This window comes from Cornus florida, unplaced genomic scaffold (assembly GCF_030987335.1).
Source record: "Cornus florida cultivar Cherokee Brave unplaced genomic scaffold, ASM3098733v1 CherokeeBrave_3.0.0_Hap2_Chr02, whole genome shotgun sequence".
Classification (NCBI taxonomy): Eukaryota; Viridiplantae; Streptophyta; class Magnoliopsida; order Cornales; family Cornaceae; genus Cornus; species Cornus florida.
Genome location: NW_026775572.1, coordinates 62,314,825 through 62,329,845, shown reverse-complemented (window position 1 = coordinate 62,329,845; position 15,021 = coordinate 62,314,825). Strand labels below are relative to the sequence as shown.

The window sequence follows — 15,021 nt, the reverse complement described above, 5'->3', positions numbered from 1 at the left end:
ATATGATCTGCCAACTGTTTGAATTTTAGACAATAAATCAATGATAACACATATCCTTAGAAATCAAACAATCAACATATACAAAAGAGCCATTTTTTTTTTTTACTCTCTTTGTGCTCCATTTTTCTTTTTGCACATTGATGTGAGGCCGTCACTTATGCCAAAATTAATGTGTGATTTGTGGCCAAGTTTGAATTTATAAAGGCCACTACCACTACTAACTACTAATGTAGCAAGAGTTAGTAGGGATCGTCCCAAGGGATTGCAAGGTATTCCGGAATCAATGTTGGATTAGTAGGTCGAATGATCATGCAAATTAACAACAGTCTAGAGATTAAGGTAAAGAGAATGAGAGAAAGGTCTTGGGGCTTAGAGTTCACCGCTAAGTTTCACTTCACTAAACATTAGCAATTGTAAATTTAAGGGGAAATTCATGTTGTAAATCAAATGTGTGTGTGTGCGTCATTAATTAAAAACTAAGCATGAATGGCAAATAAGCATAGATTGTCTAATAAATCTAGTGAGTAGCGCAACCTATCAAATAAAACCATTAACCATTTAATTAAACCACAATCAATGCACACACATAAATCTAAAGAAATATACTACTTGCACTCATAAGCCTGGATCATCAAACAACAAGAGTGGATTGTCTACCTATCTAGGAAATTAAAGCAATTATACTACAACTATGCTAATGACATGAAAATTAAACTAATTAAGCTAAGGAGGTAGTACAATCCATCAAGAAATAAGCATGATCCGTCAAATAAAACACAAGAGTAATCAATTAAGCACCATGCCTTGACCATCACTAGATTTATAATTTCAACACACATAAGCATGCATCAAACTCATAAAAACCTAATGTAAGCACATAACCATTCATTCTAGCATACATAGACATATAAATATAATTAAAAGATCAATTGGAAGCATTAATTCATACAAATCATGTAAAAACACAAGATCTATATTAATTCATGGTCAAAACATTATTTATAACTAAAATCCCCAAAAATTTACAAAATACTTGGTTTAGGAAGCAAGGCTAGAGGCTATACTAGGTTTAGGAAGCAAGCCTAGGGGCTATCTCTAGTCCCAAGAGAAAGATCTAGCCACTCATGGTAGTGGCCATAGAACCCTCAAGGGTTTTCTTCATTGTAGGCACCATCTTCTTCCTCTTTGCTTTGCTCTAAAAACCCTAGTCTAAGAGAGAGAAACTAACTATTTCTATAATTGGTAAAATATCTAATTGAACAACCCTATACAAGTTGGCTCATTTGATTTTTATACAAGCCTCTTTGAGTAGGCAACCAATCAGAAATAAGGTATTTGATTGGTGCAGACTCGCAGCTACAAGAGTTAGTAGAATTTGGGCGCGCTCGGGAATTAAAACAGCTCACTGCTAGTAGTACCTTCGATCGATCGAACAGGATTTCAATCAATCCAACACTTGCTTCGATCGATCGAAACTGTTTTGGACAGTTGGCAACCTTATCCATTAAGCTGGCACCGCCTTAGTCTCAATCAATTGTAGCTTCCTTCAATCGATCGGAACTTCCTTCGATCAATCGAAACTTCAACAGTGCAGATTTTTTGACTTTTTTCTAGATCTTCTCCTTAGCTCCAAAATTGAGTAAAAATGCTCTTTTTAGCCTATTTGAACCATATTGACCTGAAATAGACAAAAACATAAATAAGTACTAAAACATGAAAGTAAGATAGATGAATGGACTAAAATACCCTAGCTCAAGTGCTAAAATGCATCACATTTGAGCACTTATCACACATATAGCGACTTTCACGCTTATAGGCAGCTTACTTTATTCCCATTTATTTCGAGTCAAGATAGTTTCTGACAAATCCCAAATGTAGCCTTTTCCAACTATCACATTTTTCAGCAACAATTATTATTTTTTTAAACTTTTCATTCCAAACTGTTTTTCAAATTTTTTAAATTTTATTTCAGTCTTTTGGTCTAAGTCACATAAAACAAGTTTAAATTCTAAGACAATGCTTAATCATTTCAACATCATCTTTGACCAAAACAATGACATCAAATATAAGTAAATATACTATCAATGATCCATTTATTATACGAAATAAGTAAGCAAAATCAATTTCATCAATTTATAGCCATAATATGTTTTACATATATAATCCATGTGTCATTTGACTCCTTGTGTTCAACATAGTCAATTAATATGGTTTTCTTAACTCAAAAAAAAAATAAAAAATAAAAAATAAAAAAAATATCCCTAAGCTCCACAAAACTAGAATCATAATCTAGACACTCAAGATATGTATGAAGATTATTTCTAGATTATGTCTGTGTATTGCATTCTAATCAAGACAACAAACGCCTATAAATTTCCTAAGATGAGAAAACTTAGGAGCATCTAATGGCTTAGTGAGAATGTCAGCCAAATTCTGATCAGTTTACGATTTTTTCAAAAAACACTACATTTTGTCCAATAAGTTCCCTAAGAAAATGATGTCGAATATCAATGTGCTTAGTCCTAGAATATAAAATTGGATTCTTTGAAATATTAATTGTACTAGTATGAATAATCACAAAAGATAGCAATGGTACCTTGATCAACTCTATAATCTAGAAGCATCTATTTCATCTAAAGCAATTGTGTGCAACAACTTCCAGCAGCAATGTATTCAGCCTCACAAGATGATAAGGATATGTAATTTTGCTTCTTGTTGTACCATAAAACAAGATTAGTACCAACATAGAAACAACCACCTAAAGTACTCTTTCTATCATCCTTATTACTTGCCCAATCAGCATCAGTATAGCCTGTAATCTTAGAATTAAACTCAGAAGAATAACGCAATCCATAATTCAATGTACTATTGACATAACGAATAATACACTTAACTACAAGAACGTGTTATTCTCTAGGATCAGCTTGATACCTAGCATAAACACCTACACTAAATGAAATATCTGACCTATTAGTTACCAAATACAACAAGATACCAATCATACTCCTATACAAGGAAGGATCAACCTTTTTATGATTAGAGTATATATCCAATTTAGATGAAGTACTCATAGGAGTTTACACATGCTTTGATTCTTGTAAACCAAATTTCTTAACTAACTCCATTGCATACTTTGTTTGAGATATGAAAATCCCACCAAGTTGTTTCATTTGGAGACCTAGAAAAAAAGTTAGTTCAGCAACCATACTCATTTCAAAAGTATTAGTCATTTTTTTAGCAAAATCATAAACAAGGTTATCACAAGTAACACCAAAAACAATATCTTCCACTTAGATTTGAGCAACAATAAAATCTTTTCCTTTCCTAAAAATAAATAATGTTTTATCCGCTCCCCCTCTTTGAATGCCCTTGTGTATTAGATAAGAAGTTAACTTCTCATACCATACTTTACGTGCTTGCTTTAAACCATAAAGAGTCTTTTTATGATGAAAAACATAGTCAGGATTATGTAGATCAATAAAACCTTTTGGTTGTGCAACTTAAACTTTTTCCAGCAAAATACCATTAAGAAAAACACTTTTTACATCTATTTGAAACAATTTGAATTAGAGTGCTATGCAAGAGTAAGAAGAAGACGAATAGTCTTAAGTTTAGCAACAAGTGCAAAAGCTTTATCAAATCAATTGTTCAACTTGAGTATATCCTCTTGCAACTAACATAGCTTTATTTTGCATCACATGACCATGTTCATCAAGTTTAGTTTTAAAGATCCATTTGGTCCCTATGATATTAATATCACTAGGTCGAGACACTAATTTCCAAACATCATTTTTCATAAATTGAAGTAACTCTTCTTGTATAGCCATAAGCCAATCAGAACTTTGAAGAGCTTCATCAACATTCTTTGGTTCAAACTAAGCCATGTGACATGAGTGTCCTAAATCTTCTACAATGTATGAGTGTCCAAACTGATCACGGACTATACTCCTAGTACCTGGTCTATCCCATGGGCCTATCACATTGTCTACAGGATAACTTGATCGAAATCTAGAACTATTAGATGTGGGAATGTCTAAAGAAGGTGTAGGAATTCCTATAGGTTCATCAGTGGTGACCTCTAATTCCTCATCAACATCTTCATATTCTTCGCCTAAATTCTCAACTCTTTAAATTCTCCTACAATTTCAAAGTCAGTCTCATCCTCATCAAGTTAAGTAGAGATTACCTTAGGCCTTGTGTCATCAAACACAACATTACTTGAATTCATAATGACATTTGTTCTGAGATTAAAAACCCTATAAGCCTGACTTGTTTGTGAATAACCCAAAAAGATACCTTCATCACTTCTAGAGTCAAATTTTCCCAAGTGGTCCCTATCTCTAAGGATATAACATTTACTTCCAAAGACTCTAAAATATTTAACAATGGGTTTTCTATTATTCCACAATTTATATGAAGTCTTTTTAGTTTCAGGCCTAAGATATACTTTATTTAGGATATGACAAGTAGTACGTACTAATTTAGCCAAAAAATGACTAGCAATTTTATTCTCAGGAAACATAGTATGAGCCATACCTGCTATTGTCCTATTTTTCCTTTCCACTACACCATTCTGTTATGGTGTTTTAGGTGCTGAAAAGTCATGCTTAATGCCAAACTTATCACAATATTCAATAAATTTCTTAAGTTCAAATCCTCGTCCATTATCACTCCTTATCTAAGTTATTCGATACCCCTTCTCATTTGAATTAATTGGCAAATAGACCTGAAATTCACAAAAGTATCAAACTTTTCTAGCAAAAAGGCAATCAATATAAATCGAGAATAATCATCAACCATAACAACCAAATATCTTTTTTCTCCAATATTATTAGGTGTTATGCGACCCATTAAATCCATATGTATCAATTTTAAATGTCGAGTAGTGACTTTATGGAAAAGTCTCTTATGCGACACTCTAGTTTGTTTTCCTGATTGACATGGACCACATATTTCATTCTTAAGCATTTTTAACTTAGGCAAACCTCAAACAAGATCATTATTAGACAATTTTATTAAATCATTAAAATTCACATGGCCAAGTCTTTTATGCCATAAAATTGCCTCATCAGTAACTACAGAAAGAAACATAAATGAAGGATCTGAATACACAGCGTAGCAATTATCAGAGGTTCTAATTCCTTTCAAAACACATTCACCTTTTTCATTAGTTACAAAACATCCTTGTTGAGTAAAATTGACTTGAAACTCCTCATCACAAATTTGACTAATACTTAACAAAGTAGCATCTAAACCTTTAACATATAGAACATTTTTAACTCCCCATTTCCTGAAAATTTGATCTTACCTTTACCACTTACACTAGAAGTATTACCATCACCAAAAGTAATAGTTCCAATTGAGCATTCCTTAAAAGCGGTAAATAATGTTCTATCCCCTGTCATATACCCAGAGCAACCACTATCAAAGTACCAATCACATGGACCTAGTGCTCTAAGTACAGTGTGTATAGTAAAGCATTTAAAATTCTCTTTCTTTACCCAAACAATTTTAGATTCATTATGCAATGATTTTCCGATTGTTCTAGGTAAAGTGTCACAAGACTCAGAAGACCTAATCCTTTTTTTCTTCTTATTTGAACTATCTAGATTTTTTAATTTCATCCCAAGTTCAATTTTTCTTTTATGACACTTGTACTTAATATGATCTTTTTCTACACAAAAATAACATGTTAAAATAAGTCTGGGAGAACTAGTGAAAACACAAGGTTTGGTTTCAACTTTCACAAAAACATCTCTAGATTTTTGAAAATATAAATCCTTTGAAGTTGAAGCCAATTATTTATTACTACTGATGTTCTTAACTACTCCTTTCAACTTATTAATTTTGCAAGTGTCAGCGTTAAATTTCTAAAAAGACTGTATTGATTTAACAAACTCACTACTTAAATTATCAATTCTAAGTTCAAGCAATTTATTAAACCTGTTTACTTATTTAACTTCCTTTTCTAGAAAATCAAACCTATAAAGAAGATTTAATTTTTTATGGGCAATTTCTTCCAAATTTTTATTAGAGACATAAACTTCTAACTTATAAATATCTCTATCAAGTTCCGTAAGTTTCAATTTCTCTAGCAAAATTTTAAAATCATTTTTAAACTTAAACCACTCAATATGTATACTTATGATAGAATAAAAAATAAGAGATAAAGGCAACACATCTACAGAAGATGAATTATCAGACACAATATAAAAATCACAACAAATCAAGTATAATCTACTCAATATATCGAGTAACCCGCTCTGATACCAAATGTGAGTTACGCGGTGCAGAAGCTATTAGTCGATTTAATTATGATTAAATCCCTAAATGACCTAGATGAGATTATCAGGTCAACTTACCCAATTTTTTTGATCAATTGATTAATCTATCTAAGCAATATGATCAATTAAACATCCACAATCATAAAGATAAATACTGAAAAGTAAAGTAAGTAAAGTTTAAGAGATGACACTAGGATTTTTAGCGAGAAAACCCCAATTGGCACAAGAGACTAATTGTTGTGAGAAAAACATCATGGACTATGTAGTCCAGAGCAAAATGATCCATTATGTTTGAAACAAAGTACAATGGACTTTGACTCAGGCGCACACCATATCATTCTACCAAAAACCAATTGTTGATAATCTTCAGCTTTGCGACGTCCCGTCCAACAACTCTTGACTCTAGGCTTACTCTTGATTTCTGTAGAAAGATTGCTCGTAAATCATACAACACTCCTCGAATGCTTTGACCCTTTCAAAGTGTGATCGCTTCACCCATTTTCTTCAAGATCTGAATTTGATGTAAAAGAAATAGATCTGCTTTTTGAAATATTTGAATCTTCAATTATGCTCCATTTTCGATGAGATAGAGAACAACAGAACTAAATCACTCGTGTATATATGCGTGTTCTCAAAATAAAAACAGAAAAATCAGATTTGATTTTCTAAAAAATATCTCTCAAAAAGGCTTCTTTCAAAATAATGAATTTGTGTTCCAAAAGACATCCCTCAATATTGAATGAAAGAGAGATTCTATAAAAGTTTGGAAGACCTAAGAATACTTAAAAACCAATTCAAATTCACACATAGGATTTTGGAAAAAAGTCTATACCAAATAGGAATCAAAACAAATCAGGAAACTAAAGTTACCAAACATGTTTGAAGACTTTGAACTGGTTCAAGAAAGTGGAACCGGTTTAAGATGGCCAGTGTAAAATACAAAGAATCATTTTGATTCTTGAATCGGTTCAGGAAAATGGAACCAATTCCAGATGGTCAATCTTGAAAATCTCCATAAAGCCTCAAATGTTGAACCTGTTCCAAGATTCTTGAACCTGTTCAAGTTGGGTAGAAAGTAAAAACTTCCTAAAAGTTGTGGCTCAACCTTTCAAAACTTCATAAGTGTTCTCACACACTCTTATACATTTCTAAAGCATTGTTCTCATCATCTCAGAGTGTATTAAAGCACGAGCACTTGAACTTTCTTTAAATCCACTTCCGATCTTGAAACTTGAAATTTTGAACCAAAATTTTACAACTCGATCGGACTTAAATGTTTTGACAACGAAATTAGTCAATTATAAAATATATATCTCACAAACTAGTATTAGGTTTAACATATATGTAAGAATTAACACATGAAACTGAACACTTTAAATCCTCGTAGACCTTATGGAATTTAAAATATTTTCTAAATTCTTTTCTAAAATTTTGAATCACAATCCATTCAATTCTACTAACAAAGTCTTTGGGCAATTATGGACTAGAAATAAAGATTTAGGTGCTATTTGATAACTCAAATCAATGTTTAATTCTGAACATATTAAGCATTTATCTAATTAAGTGCATTTGATAATCAATATTACTGAAAATAGTAAGAGCGATTTAAAATGGGATAAAATTTTAGGTGACATAGATATCACTTATCACTAAATATTGCTTAAAAGCTTCAGTATATTTTTACTTTTATGAAACACCACCATACATTCTAGTCAGAATCAAATTCAAAATCTTCCAACTTCAACATTTCAGTACCAAATCTTAAGTTTTTTAATGATTCTTGAAAAGAAATGTTGGAGTTATGTTTCGAATTGATTTTATTAATCTATATTTATAAAGACTTTAAGTATTTTACAAACACTAAACATAAAAGTTCTTCACCTGATGCATTTAATCTACTTTATTTAATATGTTATTTATCAATATAATGAATATATGTTCATTAATACCAAGCTAATTACATTCCCACTTCTACTAGTATAAATAGTAGGTTTATGAATCCTACAAAATACATAATCTCAATACAAGAAAGAAAAAGAGATTTGAAAAAGTGTTTTCAAATTATTGAGTTTGATTGTGTGAGTTTTATATTTTCAGTTGATCGGATGGAGATAAATACACAAGTTCATGAAGAAGAAGTGCAACCTTCATGAATGCATAGATTTGATATCTGGGCTTAGTTGAATCTTGGAGATAGTGCTGCCATTTGTCTTCCGTTGCACTTGGGAGAGACTTCAACCATATTTAAGAAGTGATTACGGGCCTTTAAGTGATGAGCGCTGAAAAGTGCGCATTTATACCCGTTAAGCTTAGGTATTTTAGGACCTTTATTTATCTTATTTTCCCGCTTTGGATTGATTTCATGTTATTTGCATTTTCAGGCACTTATCCCCAAAATAAGCTAATTCAGCCAAATAAGAGCATAATTGAAGCAATCTTGAGATGAATGAAAGAAAGGAGCAAAGTGGAAGCAAAATGAAGCAAGTGGTGGAAGTTCAGCAAAGTTCGATCGATCACAGAATTTCTTAGATCGATCTGACAAAGATCGATCTCTGCACTCCAAGACGGATTCAAGCTCTTTTGCCCTTATCCAAAGATCCCACAATGTTCGATCAATCCAACATTTATCAAATTAATAAAAAAGATTCCATCTTATCCTGTTATACCACCCCACCTACCACTTTTGTCTTTTTCCCAAAATATCCCAAAATATCTCAGATTTGTCTTTATCCAAAAAGGCGTCGCCATGGGAGGATCGATCCAGCCAAAGTTTGATAGATCTCAGCCAAGTTCGATCGATCTTAGCATAGGTTCGATCGATCGAACCTTCTCAAGTCACTACAACAGTTTTGGCTTTTACCAGCGCTCAAAAACGCTGGTAAAAGCCTTAAAAAGTGTTGGTAATTTAATTACCAGCACTTTACCAGCGCTTCTGGAAAAGCGCTGGTAAATCCAGTGTCGGTAGGGCTTTACCAGCGCTTTTGCAGAAGCGCTGGTAAAGACCCTTTACCAACGCTTTTTCAAAAAGCCCTGGCAAAGGGTATTTACCAAATTTTTTTTATGTTTTGGTCTATACCAGCGCTCTTTAAAAGAGCCCTAGTGATTACCAATTTATTTAGTTTTTTTTTTTTTGTTTTATTTTTTGTTTTGTTTTGGTTTTTTTCTTTCCCTAAAGAAACCCATTTATAAAACATGTTTATATATAAAAACAATTATCATCCAGATGTATACTAATGGATTTAGGCAACTACAAGTTAATCTGCAAATATGAAAATACCATCCAAATTGAATGTCTACTAATAGATAATACTGTACTGAACACCAAGTTTTTACAAAAGAAGTATACACAATGAAAATAATTTTTCACAAAAGTTGTGAACACAACCACAAGTTTCCTCAAAAGAACCCATCAAAATGTATTAGAAGTTTTCACATCGGCTAAGGAAATTCAGAAAGCACAACCATGACCCCATCTTCAAACTTTCTTTTTTCTAGCTTCAACTTCAAACTCTCTAAAACACTTCTTTAAGTTGCCTCTGAAAACGTAGTTTGCATGGAGAAACTATTCAAAGTGAACCATTGCAACTTATATCATCAACAGCTTTCTTTAGTGCTCTTACTTGCTCCCTTGAGACTGTCCTCACCTACAAATGCAAAATTGTAGGTTAGCAGGTTGTAAAAAGCCATAATTTACTGATCAACTCATAAGTCATGATTCTATCTTAGTGCATAAGCTTCTAACAAATTCATTGACAAACATCACAAAATTCTCCATCTTTGTAAATTTGAATACCATATTATTAAGAGGGGAAAAAAAAAAAAAAGAGGGAAATGGGCCCTAAGAAGACAAAGCTCTACAATAGTTATTATTATTATTATTATTATTTCTATTGCATGGTCACAAGAAACAAAGATTCTTTTTACAGTTAAAATTAATTTGAGAAGACAAACCTCTACAATAAATATTTTTGTTACCATCTGATCTATTCACAGAAGACCAAAAGGCATAGATTCTTTACACCATTTAAATTAACTGGACATGTTGGATGGCCCATATACCTTGTAAGTTGTTATTTCCCTCTTAAATGAACAAAGGAAGAGTCCAAATCTATTACTGACAAACACCATATGTATATTATATCCATTGCCCTCTATTTTATATCCAAGAACGGATCAATGTTTCCAAGAACAGATCAATTTAGTTGAGCAAATTAAGTACCTCAATGGAAGGCATGGTGACGGAGACGTGAAGATCCTTTCCATTGTTAACGGCTTCCATCATGGTGATGCAGTGAGAGCTCTCCAAGTTCAGAGCCGGGTGTGGGACGGATTCACCTGCCACCCATAAGCTTATCAGATTGTTTGCGAAACTAATCCACCATTACTATGCACATTTATGACCAGTAACTTTAAGGCAACATTATTTTTTTCTTTATAGTTTTTTCCTGAATTCTTTGAAGGGACAATATGAATCAAGATAGAATAAGTAGTATTAAGTTGTTAATAGAAAATAACTTGATGGAAATATGAACATAAAGACAAATAGTGCTTTCATTCACTTACATGTTGTGCATGAATAAGGAATGGTAGGCCAGGAGATGTTAATGAAGACACTTTTCAGAAAAGTGATTTCTTCCACTGATAAAAACTTAAACAGATAACATGTAAAACCAAGACTATCCCTACCAGTGAGTACGCAAAATTTTGTGTTAATAATCTATTAAGGTCATATATTTTGGCTTTAAGAGGGAAAAAAGGTAATTAAATTAAGATAGCTGGGAATCAAAACAGAAATGGAAGAGGCAAATTATTGATGATGTCATTTGTGGAAAATGAAATAAAATTTGTAGCTGTTGAAATAGTTTACTCAGTTAACTGCCAAAAAAAAAAGTTCAATATGATTTATATTACATGAACAGAAGGTGAGCAAATTAAATATCAATAGCTCCTATCTGTACAGCATTAAGGAATAAGGATAATAAGATAGAGCCAAATCAAAAATTTAATGGAATATGTGTTTTAACTAAGAGTCATAACACTGGAGAAATAGAAAAACACATGAAAGACAGAATTAATGCATGTTGTCTCAATCAATAATCCTAACATGAAATATTTTTCTGTTGTACAAGAACAGTCACTACACTATCTTAATTACTATCTGGAATGCAAGGAAGGAAGACTTACAAAAATATAGACAACAAACTTCCCAAGAGTAGAAAGTAGCCCCCACAAGCACCACAAGTTCACACTTCAAAATCCAACTCAAAGCCCCATTCTAGTTTGAAAACAAAAATAGCAGAGAAACAAAAATTAAAAGGGGATCTAACTTGAAGTCCGAATGACTAAGTCGGTTAACTTCTCTTGCAGCTCAGATGGATCGATGCTCCTCCCATCATTCACCTGTACATAAAATTAGGAATAACATAGTGTTGTTGCAAGAAAATGTGCAATTAAAGAAAAAAAAAAAAAAAAAAAAAAAGAGCAAAAAAGGTGCAGCAAACCAATCAAAGGTCTAAAATTAGTCGCATTCAATTTAATGGTCTATCCTTCTTTCAAACAAATGATAGCAGAATACAGTACTAGTGTACCCCATAAGCCACGAGACACTTGAAACCTCTAAACACTATAAGAAAAATGCAGATCCCTTGATCACTAATGGACTTGATCTGGTGTTCAAACCCTCCTAAGTAACCAATGACCTCAATTTGAAACCTTCACCTCCGAAGAAATTGTAACATGAAAGGGGAAAATAATAAAATTACAACCAAAAATCTGAAACTTGATAAGAAAATGCTTTTACATATAACAGCAACTGGCAACGGAAGAATCAAAATTTCATTACAAATGTCTCAGGCATATCAGCACAAGAACAAAACATTTTATCACAATGCATATGAAACATAACATTTGATACTAAACCATATGGTCATTAATACCATCATTTGAAACACATACAAACTTGAGTCTACCTGCTTCCTCCTGACAAATTCCAAAAAATGACTTTAATCAGTGAACAACTCCATGAAGAAAATTATATAGAACTTGATGATAATTTTCTGAAATAGGAAAAGTAAGTGCAAAAGCTCCATCACTTGCTTACTAGAGAATGTTTTAAGATGTCGTTTACATGCCAAGACTTTAAAACATCTTTTGGGTAGTTAAAAGCAACACCCTGATTTAGTCAAATTGGTTATAAACTAAGAAACTATATGACAAACACGTGCAAATAGTAGTGGTAGAAGCTAAAGGACAAAATTGATACTGTTTCCACTCAATTAACATAGGAATTTACCACTGACATGGTCATATAGATACACCCACACATTGTCTCACATCCATGCATTCACTACACAGGAACACCATTAAGATTTGGATACTTCTAACAAAGAAAAATTAAGCATAAAAACCACAAGGTCGATAAAGAAGAACTGACTAACCACAATGATACCACAATATTCTACAAATTTTGTAAGAATATCCTCAAGATAAAGAATTGTAAATGAACTCTCTGCAAGTTTCCCATTCCCAACTATTTAAGATAAGTCCAACTTTTCCTCCCTTTGTTTGAATAATATATGAAACATATCTTTAAAGGAATCAAGGAGTGAGTAGAGAAAACCAAAACAACAAATCAATACCAAATAGTCAGCAATAGAGCTAACCCATATTCCTTATACATTAGTTAATCGCTCATCTGTGACATCTCAATTAATCAGCAAAATCTCGGTTTATCCTGCACTACTCCACATGAATTAAATCAAACTTTCCAACTTCACGACCAATCACAGTTCACAGCCTCATTGGAAATTTGAAATACAGACTATATATGCATATCAAAATAGAGTTTTCAAATTTTCAACACACACAACACATATGCGTCATCAAGGTTATAGCCTCCACAAAAATTTAAAACTCAAAACATAGAAATATATATCAAAACATAGAGCATGCTTCACAAAAATTTATTATGACAACACAGATAAATTTGGAACTTCAAATCTCCAAAGTTAGGGACACAACCCTTCACAAAATTTTCAAAAATAATTTTTAAACACAGCCCATCATCACTAACCATCCTCATTTTTCAACATCACAGAATATATATCAAAGTATTCATAAAATCGCAGTCCCAATGATCAAATACAGGTTCACAGTGATTTCTCAATTTTTTCAGTCTTCATTATCACAGTTTCATGCTTCATAATATTTGTAACATGGCAAAACATATATAAAATCTCACATAACTAAAATCCCGAATTCCCATTTCAAAATAAAATTCCAAAAATCTCCAAAACAGTTTAATTAACCTTTCCTTCAGAAATTTTCAAACATGAACTCATATATATATTTATATGAATGACAGGGGAAAGATGCTTACCCGAAAGATAGAGAGAATAGCAAAGGAATGAAGAGAAAAATCCGAGAGAGAGACCAAACCGAGAACAATGAGATGACGGCCTTAGATTCGCTGGAGAAGATGACAAAAAATTGCAACGGTGGATGGCGGCGAGATGAGAATGTTATCTCCTTAGCTGAGGGTCGGCCGGAGAGCAAGAAGCCAAGGTTTGGCTAGAGATCTCGCCGAAAAACCCATAGCAGAGAGCTCGAACAGAGAGAGAGGGGTTGGCTTCAGTGGTGGTGTGAGGATATGGGGTGGAGTGATGGTGGTGGCTGTGGTGCAATAGGTTTTGAACTTTTGATTCTTGCAGACAGACAAAATAAACTGAAATATATGAGTTTTAAACTTCTGATTCTTGTAGATTTTCTAGTTAGCAGTTGCAGAGAGAGAGAAGGGGCAAGTTTAGAGTTGAGAAAAGAGAATAGAGATAGTGGCAATTGGGGAGTTGCAGAGATCGAGAGGGGGCAAGTTCAAGGTTGAGAACGAGAATAGAGATGGAGGCGATTGGGGAGTCAGAGAGAGAGAGGGCATGTTCAGAGTTGAGATCGAGAATAGAGATGGAGGCGTGCGATTGGGGAGTTACAGAGAGAAAAAGGGGGCCAAGTTCAGAGTTGAGACCGAGAATAGAGATGGAGGTGATTGAGGAGGCTGAAGAGAAAACCTAGGGCTCGGATGAGATAAGGTTAGAAATAAATGGAAAATTAAGGAAATAAAAAAGTGAAATAATGTTAAAGTGCGAAATTTCCTGCACTAAATTTCACACTTACCGTCGCTTTTTCAATAAGCGCTGGTAAAAACACCAGCGCTTTTTTAACAAGCGCCGGCAAAAACGTACCTATACCAGCGTTTTTTAAACAAGCGCTGCAAAAAACGTACCTACACCAGCGCTTGCTAAACAAGCGTTGGTAAAAACGTACCTATACTAGCGCTCCTATATAAACGATAGTAATTAGTACACAACACCAGCGTTCTTTAAAAAAGCGCTGGTAAATCCCTAATTTGTTGTAGTGAGTACAAATTAAATCAATTTCAAGCTCATTAAAAGTTGTCTCATGGTGCAATCATTGAAGGAGCCCTTGTGTACGAGCCAAGACCATTGGGTGTGACATTTGAGCTACCTATATAAGGATTATGAGCCACCTTTACATATATGTTTTTTTAGATACAACATTTGATATCATTCTTAGAGAGGAAGAAAAAAGAAGAGGTGGTTAGAGACACATTCATGGGAAGTCTTCCATCTACCTCAAGAAGAGGAGCATTTCTACCATGGAGATAGCCCTTGAGGGTTGGAGGACACCATCTATGAGTGGCTAAACATCCTCTTGAGGCTAGAGT

At 33.2% G+C, this 15,021-nt stretch overlaps 1 long non-coding RNA gene across 2 annotated transcripts; it reads right to left on the bottom strand.

The window, feature by feature from the left end:
* Positions 1 to 9,576: 9,576 nt before the first annotated feature.
* On the bottom strand, positions 9,577 to 14,313 carry LOC132295136 (uncharacterized). 2 transcript variants are annotated; one of them, XR_009478331.1, is made up of 5 exons: positions 13,663 to 14,313; positions 12,221 to 12,263; positions 10,848 to 11,684; positions 10,504 to 10,619; positions 9,577 to 9,928 (listed from the first exon to the last, which is right to left on the bottom strand). It is a non-coding gene; the product is annotated as an uncharacterized LOC132295136 (long non-coding RNA). The 2 variants fall into 2 exon arrangements; XR_009478332.1 differs by lacking the exon at positions 12,221 to 12,263.
* Between the last annotated feature and the right edge of the window lie 708 nt (positions 14,314 to 15,021).